A 13,669-nucleotide genomic window follows, 5' to 3' on the forward strand; every position below is an offset into this window, starting at 1 on the left:
AGGAGAGGAGAGCTGGTAGCAAACATGACTTGTCCCCTTAGCTAAGCAGGGTCCACCCTGGTTGGATATGAATGGTAGACTTGATGTGTGAGCACTGCAAGATATTCCCCCACTTAGGGGATGGAGTCGCTCTGGGAAGAGCATCTAGGTTCCCGGTTCCCTCCCTGGCAGCATCTCCAAGCTAGGGCTGAGAGAGACTCCTGCCTGCAACCTTGGAGAAGCCGCTGCCAGTCTGTGAAGACAATACTGAGCTAGATAGACCAATGGTCTGACTCGGTATATGGCAGCTTCTTATGTTCCTTATGAGGTGACAGCCAACAGCCTGAATGGCCTTAAGAGGGGTTTAGATAAATTCATGGAGGGCAGGTCTATCAATGGCTGCCAGTCTGGTGGCTACAGGCCACCTCCAGCCTCAGAGGCACGATGCCTCTGAATCCCAGTTGCAGGGGAGCAACAGCAGGAGATGGAGCAGGCCTTCACCTCTAGCCTGTGGGCTTCTCTGAGGCATCTGGTGGGCCACTGTGGGAAACAGGATGCTGGACTAGATGGGCCTCCTTGGGCCTGATCCCGCAGGGCTGTTCTTATGTTCTTCGATGCCTTCTAGAAGTATAAACATAGAATTACTTCTCCTTCTTGTTCCAGTGCCTTGAATAGCCGCTGGACATAAAGGAGAAAATCTGGCGAAGTTTTTCTTGGTGTGGCGACCCAGAGAGGGAGAAAAGTGTCACACGGTTAATTTCTGTGTGTCAGGGCTGCTGTTCAAAGCTCTCGAGGAGAAAAAGGTAAACGTCGCAAAGCCGTGGCCTAGAAGCCACCTTAAGTGGCACAGCAGGGAAATGCTTGACTTACAAGCAGAAGGTTGCCAGTTCGAATCCCCGCTGGTCTGTTTCCTAGACTGTGGGAAACACCTATATCAGGCAGCAGTGAGTGATACAGGAAGATGCTGAAAGGCATCGTCTCATACTGCGCGGGAGGAGGCAATGATCAACCCCTCCTGTATTCTACCAAAGACAACCACAGGGCTTGTGGGCGCCAGGAGTCAAAATCAACTCGACAGCACACTTTACTTTACTGCCAGAAACGTTGGAAGCAGAGATGTAGTTACTGTACGGTTCTAATATTATGAGAGAGGGAGAAAATCATCTCTCTCTCCACTTGGGTGAATCAATATGGGTTTAGATAAATTCCAGGGGCTTAGACAAAGTCATGGAGGACAGGTCTATCAAGGGCTACTAGTCGGAGGGCTAAAGGCCACCTCCAGCCTCAGAGGCACGATGCCTCCAAATCCCAGTTGCAGGGGAGCCACATCAGGAGACGAGAGGACATGCACACACCTCTTGCCTGTGGGCTTCTCAGAGGCATCTGGTGGGCCACTGTCACTGTGTGAAACTGGATGCTGGACTAGAGAGGCCTCCTTGGGCCTGATCCAGAGTGGTGTGGTGGTTAGAGTGCTGGACTAGGACCGGGGAGAGTTCAAATCCCGAGTTCAAATCCCCCTTCAGCCATGAGACTAGCTGGGTGACTCTGGGCCAGTCACTTCTCTCTCAGCCTAACCTACTTCACTGGGTTGTTGGGAGGAGAAACTTAAGGATGTAGTACACCGCTCTGGGCTCCTGGGAGGAAGAGCGGGATATCAAAATGTTTTTTAAAGAATGTTCTTATGAATTTTTATGTTCGTATGATCCACACCGTGCATAATTTTACACCCCTCTGTCACGCCCCCCCAACCATTGCCTGGCGTTACGGTCTTTCTAAACGAAAAAGATCCATAGGGAAGGAACAGAGGAACAGAGGAAGCTGCCATATACTGAGTCAGACCCTTGCTCCGTCTAGCTCAGGATTGTCTGCACAGACTGGCAGCGGCTTCTCCAAGGTGGCAGGCAGGAGTCTCTCTCGGCCCTATCTTGGAGATGCTGCCAAGGAGGGAACTGGGAACCTTCTGCTCTTCCCAGAGTGGCCCCATCCCCTGAGGGAAATCTCTCATAGTATCATCTTTCCTCATCAGCCCCCTGATCTGAGCTGGCCCCCTTTCCGCTGCCTGAGAGCAGGGCAAGCCCTGTGCCAGGGTGGTGGCCAGACTCAGAAGAGGCCTTGAGAGGCCCCCCTGCGAACGAGGCGGCCCTGTGATCTCCGACAGCTCTCCCGTGTGTCGACCCCACGCTCCCCGCCAGGATGTCTCCAGATCCGAACGGCCTCTCCGGCTGCAAAAGCATTCGGTCGCAGGCAGGGCGTCGTTAGAGAACACGGGCATCGATTAGGCTGCTCTGAAGCATGCGGTGCGTGCCATAATTATAGCCATGAGTGTCTCGGCAGGAGCAAAGCTAGCTTTGGATCGGTGCCAAATCGCAGCCGTCCTCTGGGATTATTTTCCAAAGGGGGGGGAGAGAGAGAGAGCTTTCCCTAAGCCAGCCGGTGCTGAACTCCCACAGGAGTCCTGCCAGAACAGCTGGCCGTGAGCATGGAGCGCCACCTTTGCTAAGCAGGGCCTGCCCTGGTTTGAATTTGAAGGGGGGACTGTGTGAGCGGACTTCCGATGGAGTCCTGCTAGAACAGCTGGCTGCGGGCATGGGTCATTGCCTTTGCTAAGCAGGGCCCACCCTGGTTTGAATTTGGATGGGAGAATGTGTGAGCGCTGTAAGATATTTCCCTTCGGGGATGGGGCCTCTCTGGGAAGAGCACCTGCCTGCTTGCAGGCAGAAGGCTCCAAGTTCCCTCCCTGGCAGCATCTCCAAGAGAGGGCTGAGAGAGAGAGACTCCTGCCTGCAACCTTGGAGAAGCCGCTGCCAGTCTGTGAAGACAATCCTGAGCTAGATGGACCAAGGGTCTGACTCAGTAGAAGGCAGCTTCCGATGTTCCTACAATTATGGATCAAGTGAATGAGCTTCTCTTTATCCACTTTACAAGTAACATACTTGGAACAGAAACAGGACTGCTTGGGACAAATTCATTCATTCATTCAGTTTTTATACCACCCTTCCAAAATTGGCTCAGAAGGCCTCTGAGCATAAAGAAAGCCTCTGATTATCCTATTCTAAACACCACTGTTTAATTTCTAGGTGCGATGTCTCCCTGCTGCTGGGATTTGTCAATGGAAGAGAGCTGGTCTTGTGGTCGCAAGTATGACTTGTCCCCTTTGCTAAGCAGGGTCAGCCCTGGTTGCATATGAATGGGAGACTAGAAGTGTGAGCACTGCAAGATCTTCCCCTCAGGGGATGGAGCCGCTCTGGGAAGAGGAGAAGGTTCCCAGTTCCCTCCCTGGCAGCATCTCCAAGACAGGGCTGAGGGAGAGTCCTGCCTGTTGTCTTGGAGAAGCCGCTGCCAGTCTGTGAAGACAATACTGAGCTAGCTGGGCCAAGGGTCAGACTCCGTATATGGCAGCTTCCTATGTTCCTCCTTTGAATACTATTTCTCCTTAAACAATCTAAAATGTATTTATGCATACTTTCAAAACCATTACCCTTTGCCCAGCGTTCGTTTCTGTAGATTTAATAAACGCTCCTGCTAAATTCTGTTCAGGAGGCAGGAAGTGCTTAGTTGGGAAGACAGGCTCCTGTTCAGCTTGTATATACGATGGGTTCTTGATCGGTTGTTTCCCTCAAAAACGAAACCTGCCTTTTTTTAATGGGCTCCATTGCCTCCAAATAAACCATAAACCTCCCCCGCCAAGCATAATGAAGAATTAACATTATTTTAGAATCGGAACTGCGTAGGCCCGAAACGAGGTACAACTTCTCTCCCACTCCGCAGACGCCTTCGGTGCTTTTGCGAGAGTCACCATGGCCTTCTCGCAAACGAAGGCACCCGGGCAGGTGACGCCAAGGGGAACGGTAATTATAATTTGCAAATACAAGGCTGACATTTCCCGGGTGTACGTGAGTATAAATTCTGACAGGTGTGATTCGCCTACCTGGCGAAATAGTTCTCTTCCGAGACGAGAACAGCCTGTTCTGATGACGGCCCATCACCATCTCCCCACAGCTCATTAAAACTTTCTTTTTTTTCTTCTCTCTCTGGTATGGTGCATGAAACTTCCTGGGAAGCGTCAGAACCTTCTAAGGGCCTTTAAGTACACGCGGGTTGAAAGGTGTTTCAGGGGGAGAGCCTTAGGTCTGACAAACCGGATTCTTAGTTACGCCTCCCTGTTCACAGCGGGGCAAAATAATTGGTCATCAGTGACTACTAATTTGGTTGAGTAGCCAGAGGCTGTTTTTTAAGTTCCCGGAAAATCAATGACAGCACAGGAGTCTGTTCAGCTCAAGACGCGCGTTCCAGCTTCTTAGATGCTGATGATCCGTTCACCGCAGACAGCTGTTTTGTTAAAATTAAAATCTATGCACGGCACCAAACTGCGAGCAAGCCGCCGGAGACGACGTTGGCATCATAGCCACTCGAGGGCTTTGTGTCACTTTCCTCTGAAAACTTTCCGCCTGTAAAAACTTACAAAATGCTATTCCCCACCCGTCACCACTCACACACGGAGCCCTTCCCTAGGCACGGAGGCTGTGGGGAAAACACGGATGATATTACACCTCGGAAGGAGGGCTGATTTGGGACCAGGTGAAAAGCCACCTGTTGAGGCAGGAAGCGGGCGTGGCTGGTATGATTGATTGATTGATTCATTCATTCATTCGATTTCTATATCGCCCTTCCAAAAATGACTCAGGGTGGTTTACACAGAGAAATAATAAATAAATAAGATGACTCCCTGTCCCCAAAGGGCTCACATTCTAAAAAGAAATATAAGATAGACACCAGCAACAGCCACTGGAGGGATGCTGTGCTGGGGACGGATAGGGCCAGTTGCTCTCCCCCTGCTAAATAAAGAGAATCCCCACGTTAAAAGGTGCCTCTTTGCCAAGTTAGCAGGGGCATCAGAGAGGGAATCTGCCTTTTACTGAATCAGAGCATTGGTCCCTCTGGCTCAGCATTGTCTACACTGACTGGCAGCAGCTCTCCAGCGTTTCAGGCGGGAGTCCTTCCCAGGCCTACCTGGAGACGCTGCCAGGGATTGAACTCAGGACTTCCTGCATGCCAAGCAGACGCTCGCTTGGAGAGGAGAGCTGGTCTTGTGGTAGCAAGCATGACTTGTCCCCATACCTAAGCAGAATCTGCCTTATACTGAGTCAGACCCTCGGTCCATCTAGCTCAGCACTGTCGACTCTGACCGGCAGCAGCTCTCCACGCTTTTGGGCAGGGGTCTCTCTCAGCCCTCCCTGGAGACGCTGCCAGGGATTGAACCCGGGACCTTGGGCATCTGCAGAGCAGAGACTCTGCCGCTGAGCTACAGCCCCATCCGCGGAGGGGAATCTCTCTCCCGGTCCCGTTGATCAATGTCATTCTTAAAATCTGAGGCTCAGCACAGCGGCCAAGGCTGCATAAGGCGTTTTTTGGACGAATAGAAACCGGCGAAGTCTCTGCTGCTAATTTGTCTCCCTCCGTAGCCTGGCAGCGACCAGAACGGCAGCGTACCGACGTGGACCTTGCTTAGGTAGCAGGTAGGCCCTGGCGTCCCCCCAGCCTTGTCTCTCTCGCTCGACTTAATTGTTCCCCTTTGGGTAGCAGACCTGTCTGGTCTAACAAGGACAGAGGAGGAAAGAGAAGAGCGGAGTAATTGAAGCACTTAGCTACCCTCCCAAGTCCCGGTTCTTGTACCTAATTAGGAAAGAAGGCCGCTGGGCATTTGGTTATCTTTTTTAATTATTTGCGGCCTGGTGAGCATAAAAAGCTAATAGCAGGAGAGGGACGGAGGCGGGCGGGCGGGCGGGCCTGCACTCCGGAGTCCGGCTCTAAACGGCCTTTTGCTATTTGTTAGCGTTCTGCGGGGAGGGTGGATTCAATTAGAAGACCGAGGGGGTCTTTGGTGCTGGCGGCTGCGGAGGAAGCGAAGACGAAGCCCATGCGAGAGCATCAAGGCGTCTTCTGTTTTCTTAAGATGCTCGTCAAGCACACGGACCCATGATGGGCCACATAGGGTTTTACAGATAGGCCTCTAAATCGACACTGGCAATAAAGCCACCGAGAGAGGCCTCCAGGATCATTTTAAAAATGATCGCCATTTGTCCTCATTTTCCCTTGCTAGGATGGAGGAAATAATAAGCAAAGAACACCAGGGTGGAAAGTATTTCGGCTCATTCGTTCTGGCGCCTGAGTACTAGCAAAACTCTCCTGCCAAATCAATAGTTAGGTTGGTGTTTGGGATTTTTTTTTTTTTTTAAAGCTCACAATTTGTTTTTTAAAAAGTTTTCTTTTGTCCACGGAAAAGGATTTTTTTTCTTTTTCTTTTAAGAAAATGAAATATTTTCTTATTTTATTTTTGGCAATGCTGCTGTTGACCCCAAATTCCCAAACACTAGTAATTAATTGGAAGGAGGGAAACCGTTATAAAAATTTCTTCGCTGTGGGCTGCCAGTGAGGGAAATTGTTTCTTTCGAAACATCAGAAGCTCCGTTAGGTGCCTCCAAAGGCTCAGATGCATGGGAGCTGTCCGAAGAATAAATTCTGATGTAAAAGAGCACTTAAAAAGAGGGATCAGATGTGTGTAGGGATGCGTATGGTTATGAGCTTGGGGTGTGCACGAACCGTTCAATCCTGAACCGGTTTGTCTTGACCTGGACTGGTTCGGCGGTTCGACTGAGAACCGAATCGGAGGCGGTTTGAATCTGCGATCAAACCGAACCAAGACTGGTTCAGGACTGAAAGGGCGGCCGGGTGCATCTGGTGTCCCCTCAGTAGCATGCTGCTAAGGGCACAGTTCCGGGCTCCGCAGAATCGCAGAGGCCGTGCAAATGGCCTCCATGCATCCACGGAGGCTCGAACCACACCGCCACCACACGGGTGGCTTACTGCAGAGATAGCACCGTGTGCTTGGTCTGCACCAGGGGGCATGAGTGGCAGTTGCTCGGCGGGCCGCTAGGAACCTTAAATCACTGCTCCATGACGATAGCCGAATTAACAACCGTGATGGGTTGCAAGGATGCATGCTTACGACATAATCAGACCCATCGGGCTCAGTGAAGTTGACGTCTGAATATACATGCTTAGGATCGCACTGTTAAGGATCTAAAGCAAGTCTGTACAACGTAAGGCCAGTGGGGGCCGGATCCGGCCCACAGAGGGAGTTTTTTTGCTGGCCCAGAGATAGGAATATCTATCAGAATATCCTTCTGATGAGCAACAGTGACTCCATGCCCCTCCACCTGTCTCCCCAGGGCCACAGCCCGCTGACACCATCCCTCTTTCCCCTGGCCCTCACCCTCTGGCCCCAGCTGGGGGTTGGCATGCACGCCAGGTGCCCCACGGATCGAGGAGGGACAGAACCTAATTTCTGGCCACTAATCTTGGTTGAAACTGGGAGTCCCTTGAGGCAGAGAAGAGACCCACAAGTAACAAATACTTGTGGATCTCATTATTAATAATAATAATAATAATGATGATGATGATGCTGAAACGCATTGGGCACATTGATGTACATCCAGAAGGAAGCTCGCATCCCATTTCTGGCATCTTAAGACTTGGTCTTTCTCATGGCTTTGACATGATACAGAAGCTGAACCGGGGGGGGGGGGGGACCTACCACTGGGCAACCCCAAGGGGCACAGCCTACTGGACAACCATGTTCGGTGAACACGGGTCACCCAATGGCACTAGGGAAATATGTGGGAAATCAATAATTAATAAATCAGATGGCTCCCTGTGCCCAAACGGCTCACAGTCTAAAAAGAAACACCAGGGAGACACCAGCAGCAATCACCGGAGGGATGCTGTGTTGGGGATGGATAGGGCCGGTTGCTCCCCCCCTGCTATATACAAGAGAGTCACCACTTTCAAAGGTGCCTCTTTGCTCAGTTAGTAGGCGCATGCCCCAAATGATATGCTGAAAGAGCTGCTTCCCCTTTAAAGCAGCGATTGGAGCCTCTTTGAGAAGGAGGGAGGCCTGGATAGGAGCGCCGATGCGGCCGTATCGGCGGTTACTGAGCGGTTGTACGTAGGGGGCAACCTCTCACTTGCAAATTCTGGTTTCCACAAGCCAGCTCTTGTAAAGATCGGACGCCAGAGCGCAGATCCGCGCGATCTGATTAGAGGATGCCCCATGGGGGCGGCCGGGGAGCCCACCACATCCTCGTTAGCGCTGACCTTGGCATGAGTGCTGGCTGCTGATGAATAGGCTACGGTCCTGGACAAGGCTCCTGGGAGCGGCCATATTATCTATTATTGTCCCATCAGCGCCTTCTCTGACCCCTCCCCGTCCTCAGCACCACAGGCATCGGGGAAGGAATAAATCTCTGTCTGATATTAAGAGGAAGGGAAGGGAAAAGGGGAGATGAAAAATGTCCTTTTTATTACTCTGGCAACAAAAGCCAGCCACGTGGCTCGGAGGAAATAAGTTCCCCGGGAAGGGAGCGGGTGACGGAGGCGGGGATGAACACGGGGGGAAAAAAATAGGTCGGAGCGGTTCTCCGATTCGAGCCATGCCCGGACATCAGTGGGTGTGTGACCTTCCGCGGTAAACAGCTCATAAAACAAGCTGCCGTGCCTGGGTTATTGGCACCGTCCTGGATAGTATCACAAGCAGGCACGTGGAGAAGGCAGGAAGCAGACCGTCAGGGCAAAACGCCAGCTGCCAGTTGCTCCTGGTGCCTAAAATGTGGTTATGTGTGGCTGGTGGCGGAGTTGCTAAAGAGTACAAGAAGCAAATTCTCCTTCTCCGATGTTGAGCAGTAGGGCTCAGTTGTTGGTGGCCTCTACACTGTGGGCTTGCCTTCCCATCAGTCCGGGTTGGCACACTCACTTCCTTCCTTTTAAAAGGGAGTAGACATACCATATTTACCCAAATAGAAGATGATTCTAGATTTAAGAGCACCCACTTTAAAAAATACAGGTTAAATACAGGATATACCTGTATTAACCCAAAAGGGACTCTGACCCCACCCCTCTGCTGTCTAACGTCCGATTTCTAACATGAATTATACTGGGAAAAAACCAGTCTTGGATTTAGGGGTGTGCACAAACCAAAAAGCGTAGTTCGGTTCGAACGGAAACCAATTTTGATGGTTTCGATGTTGAGCCTTCAAACTGGGCCTGTTCGATATTGGGCCGATTCGAATTCGAACCGGTTCGCACATCCCTAGTCCAAGTGTTTATCTGGTGGTGATTCAGAGCCTTCTCTGCAGCTGCTCCCAAGTTCCGGAACACATTCCTCATGGACATTTGAGGTTCAGCACCACTAAATTTATTTATTTATTTATTTATTTATTTATTACATTTTATATCCCGCTCTTCCTCCAAGGAGCCCAGAGTGGTGTACTACATACTTAAGTTTCTCCTCACAACAACCCTGTGAAGTAGGTTAGGCTGAGAGAGAAGTGACTGGCCCAGAGTCACCCAGCAAGTCTCATGGCTGAAGGGGGATTTGAACTCGGGTCTCCCCGGTCCTAGTCCAACACTCTAACTACTACACCATGCTGGCTCTTCAAAAGGCCTCCACGAGAACCCTTAAGGCTCATCTTTTTAATCTGGCTTTCAGTGATTTTTACATTTCTAGTGTTAAATTCTTTTAAACTGTTTAAACTTTAGCTTTAATTGGTTTTTTTTAACTGATTATAAATTTGCATTGTTTTTTAGTTGCAAGCCATCCAGGGCTATTAATTAATTTAGTTTGGGCAGTATACAAATTTAATAAATAAAATAACATAAAATAAGCCATTGCTGCATTACTAGACATTACTGGGGAGAGAGGAGAAGAAGATTTACCAGCATCTCCCTTAATCTCTCCTTGTCTTGGATTTGTCATGAGTTACTTTTAGTTGTTGTTTTTGGAATCGAGCGCTGGTTCCCCCCCCCCCCCCATTCTAGAGGCCTTTTCAGGCCAAATTTGATGTTTTGTGGATGGCGAAATGCTTTCTGGCGGTACAGAAAATAAAATAAATAAAATAAAAATACTAGTGCCTGGCTAGTTAAAGTGAGTTGATGTTTCAGCATTCTATCATTATAAAGTTTTTCATATAATATTGAATACCTGTCTGATACATAGGAAATCTGGCACAAAGAATCAATCTTGTGAAGGGTATAATCTAAGGCAGGGCTCCCAAGCCTGGGTCCTCAGATGTTCTTGCACTACAGCTCCCCAAGGCCGCTGTGGTTGGGGATGATGGGAGTTGTAGTCCGACAACATCGGGGCACCTGAGGTTGAGAACCCCTGGTCAAAGCAAATTTCAGGTGAATTTCGGGTGGGGTTCTCCGGGGTGGGGTGGGTGGGTCCGCGGAGGCTCCCCTTCCCCCTGCCAGCCTTTCTTCCTTCAAAAATGGCCCCATTTGGCCATTGCTCAGGTAGGCCACACAGAGGACCATTGCGCACTTGTTCAGGTGCGACAGCCGCCAAATGGCTGCTGTTCCAGGGGAACGACCCGAACGGGCCAAAGGCCAGCCGAGCAGGGCTTTTTTTTTTAAGGAAGTGAGGCAGGCAGTGGAAGGGAAAACCTCCACAGACCCCCCACCCACTGCCTCAGAGGAACCACCCAGAGGTGGGAAGTTTAATTAAAAAACATTTTTACCCTAAAAATGTTCACGAACCCTGAGGTCTAGCCAAACGGGGGTGGTTCGGCTCTACCCCGAACCTTCGAACCAAACCCGTTCAACTTCAAACCTGTTTGCACATCCCTAACTACCACTCCCATCATACACAGCCTTCCGCCATAATGGCAGGGGATGATGAGAATTGTAGTCCAGCAACATCTAGGGACCCACATTTGAGAACTCTTGGTCAGAAGGCCAATCGAAATGTCGGTCTCCTGACTTCTTTACGAAACAGAAACGACCAAAATTTGCTTAGTGCGGTGGGGTTGGAGTCGATACGGGGCTTAACCCTTTCTCTGTGCGCTCCCTGTATCTTTTCCCCTGCAAGGAAAAAAGCAGAGAGAGAAATTCTGATCGGAAGACCATCCCGCAAGTACAGAACTGTGGTTCCTTCATTTGCGGCTCTGATCAGATTCTTAAGAACATAAGAACAGCCCTGCTGGATCAGGCCCAAGGAGGCCCATCCAGTCCAGCCTCCTGTTTCCCACAGTGGCCCACCAGATGCCTCTGAGAAGCCCACAGGCAAGAGGGCGAGAACATGCCCTCTCTCCTGCTGCTGCTCCCCTTCAACTGGGATTCAGAGGCATCCTGCCTCTGAGGCTGGAGGTGGCCCACAGCCACCAGACTAGTAGCCACTAATAGATCTGTCCTCCCTGACTTTGTCTAAAACCCTTTTAAAGCCATCCAGCTAGTGGCCATCAACACATCCTGTGCCAGAGAATTCCGTAAATTAAATATGTGCTGTGCGAAGTTCTTCCCTTTGTCGGTCCTAAACCTCCCAAACTCCAGTTTCATGGGATGACCCCTGGTTCTAGTGTCGTGTGAGAGCACATTCTTAGCACATTTGAGGCTGCATTTCAGTTTTAAGAACATTCTGTGTCCAATCATATGTTTTGTCTCAACAGAAGGTTTAAAAAGATGCTGGCCATGGACAAAGCCATTTACCCACATAATCTTTTCTCTCTTAAACAGTCTGGATGAATGGGTTAAATCCCACCCCTTTCTCTTTATTTTAGCCTAAAGTGGCCTTAATGAGTCTGTAATTTGATTTGGTTTAATAACATGCTTTTAAAGCGAGAGGATAAATACAGCAGCCTGCATAAAAGGTAGCTATTATAGAAGATTCCAGATAAACCATAATAACTTTAAATTAATAGCATCTCTCTTTTTGGGGCAAATTCTGCGGCTGGTCTCGTTCAGAATTTTCTGCGGTTAAAAAAAAAAAGTAAGCAAATTTCCAAATGGTGCCTGGGTCTCTCTTGGGCAGCCATTTAACCTCCGTTTATGAAGAAATAAAGCAAAATTGATGCTGATTTTGGCCGGCTTTGGGGGATAGTTTTGCTACATAAAAGCTCTTCTGCTTGCAATTTACTGAGCCACCTTGTCATACCCATGACGGCTAGTTCTGATCAAGATAAAGCTTTATAGCCCGGGCATTTGCCGCTAACAGCAACCAAATGCTGCATTTTCATTTGGCTGCAATTAATGTTAATGCCTGCGACGAAAATTGTCATTAAAGACCATTTTAAAATCCATTCAATTTGCATATGCAAACCCCATTTGCCTATCGTGTAAAATCCTCCGTGCCATTCATCACATCTCCGCAGCGTTGCTGCCATTTTTCTCTCCCCCTCCTTAAAAAAAAATAAATCTTTTATTAGCAATTAACTTTTTAACATAAAATCTAACATGGAAGATCTGAGCTGGTGCTGCAGAGAGCAAAGAAAGCTCTTTCCCAGGGAGCAGAAGCACAGATCTTTTTTCATCAGCAGCAAGGGTGTAGCGGGGTTTGGTGGTGGTCCCGGGACAGGATGTGAGGGTGTGCATCACCCTCTCGCTGCCCCTGCAGTGCCAGGCCACACCCGCCTAACATCAGCTTGCTGACTCAAGGGGTGTCGCCACCATGGGGTATCCCTCCCAGTGGCATGCCGTGGCCCTGGGGAGGTGAGGGGGTGTCCTACCAGCCCCCAGTGTTGCTAAAACAACTTGCTTTGGGGCTGCAAACAGCACCCCTCTATGTGGTTTGGAGTTGCAGGCTCGCCCCCTCCATCTCAGATACCTGAGCTTAAGGGATGACGAACTCTGCACATGCTCATATCTGGCAAACTATGCAATATTGGTCGCTTCGCACAAGCAAACATGGGGCAACCCTTCCCAATAATCAGAATAGCCAATGACTTTAGGGAATCCCTCGTGGTCTCTCTTGCAAAGAGGTGGAAGCTCAGCAAGCAAATCCAGGTCAAAGAGACCGTCACAAAAGAAATCACTAACTCCCTTCGCAATGGGATTAGCCTGGCTAATCGCTCCTACAACTACCCAGGTAAGCATGGCACACCCTCAGCCTCCTATCACAATGTTAACGAGCTGGCAAGGACCCAAGGTAGGATCGTTAACCGGAAAAGAAAATCTCTCTCTCTCTCTCCCAGGAAGATAGGAAGAAGAGCTGGTCTACGGAAGAGAGCTGGTCTTGTGGTAGCAAGCATGATTTCTTTCCTTAGCTAAGCAGGATCCACCCTGGTTACATATGAAAGGGAGACTAGAAGTGTGAACACAGTAAGATATTCCCCTCGGGGATGGAGCCACTCTGGGAAGAGCATCTAGGTTCCAAGTTCCTTTCCTGGCATCTCCAAGATAGGGCTGAGAGAGACTCCCACCTGCAACCTTGGAGAAACCGCTACCAGACTGTGTAGACAATACTGAGCAAGGTGGACCAATGGTCTGACTCATTATATGGCAGCTTCTTATGTTCCCATGTTTCTAAGAGATGTCCCAGTCTCAGATAAGGCTTTTGAGTTCATCCATTCAGTACTCCACACACACATCTCAAACAGCCATTCCATCTTTCGTTTCTTAAAGATCGCACCCACTTGATTGGTTCATGCAAACAGGAAGTACATGGCCCCAGGGCATAAATGCATGGCCCCAGGGCATAAATTTGCCTATTTGTATCCCGATCCAAGCACATGTTTGGGGCACTCAGAATACCCAGAGAACTCTCAGAGCCTACCCTGGACCCAAGGAGAAAGGACTCTGCTCCCACATTTACACAGACCTATACCACATGGTTTTTAAGCCCATGAGTGGTCACACTGCACCA

The 13,669-nt window shown here is 49.7% G+C and overlaps 1 protein-coding gene across 2 annotated transcripts in view; it reads right to left on the minus strand.

The window, feature by feature from the left end:
* The window catches only part of CFAP77 (cilia and flagella associated protein 77), a 131,033-nt gene that overhangs the window by 22,603 nt on the left and 94,761 nt on the right, over positions 1 to 13,669 (minus strand). The window lies entirely within an intron of this gene.

Source organism: Hemicordylus capensis, chromosome 17 (genome assembly GCF_027244095.1).
Source record: "Hemicordylus capensis ecotype Gifberg chromosome 17, rHemCap1.1.pri, whole genome shotgun sequence".
NCBI classification, from domain to species: Eukaryota; Metazoa; Chordata; class Lepidosauria; order Squamata; family Cordylidae; genus Hemicordylus; species Hemicordylus capensis.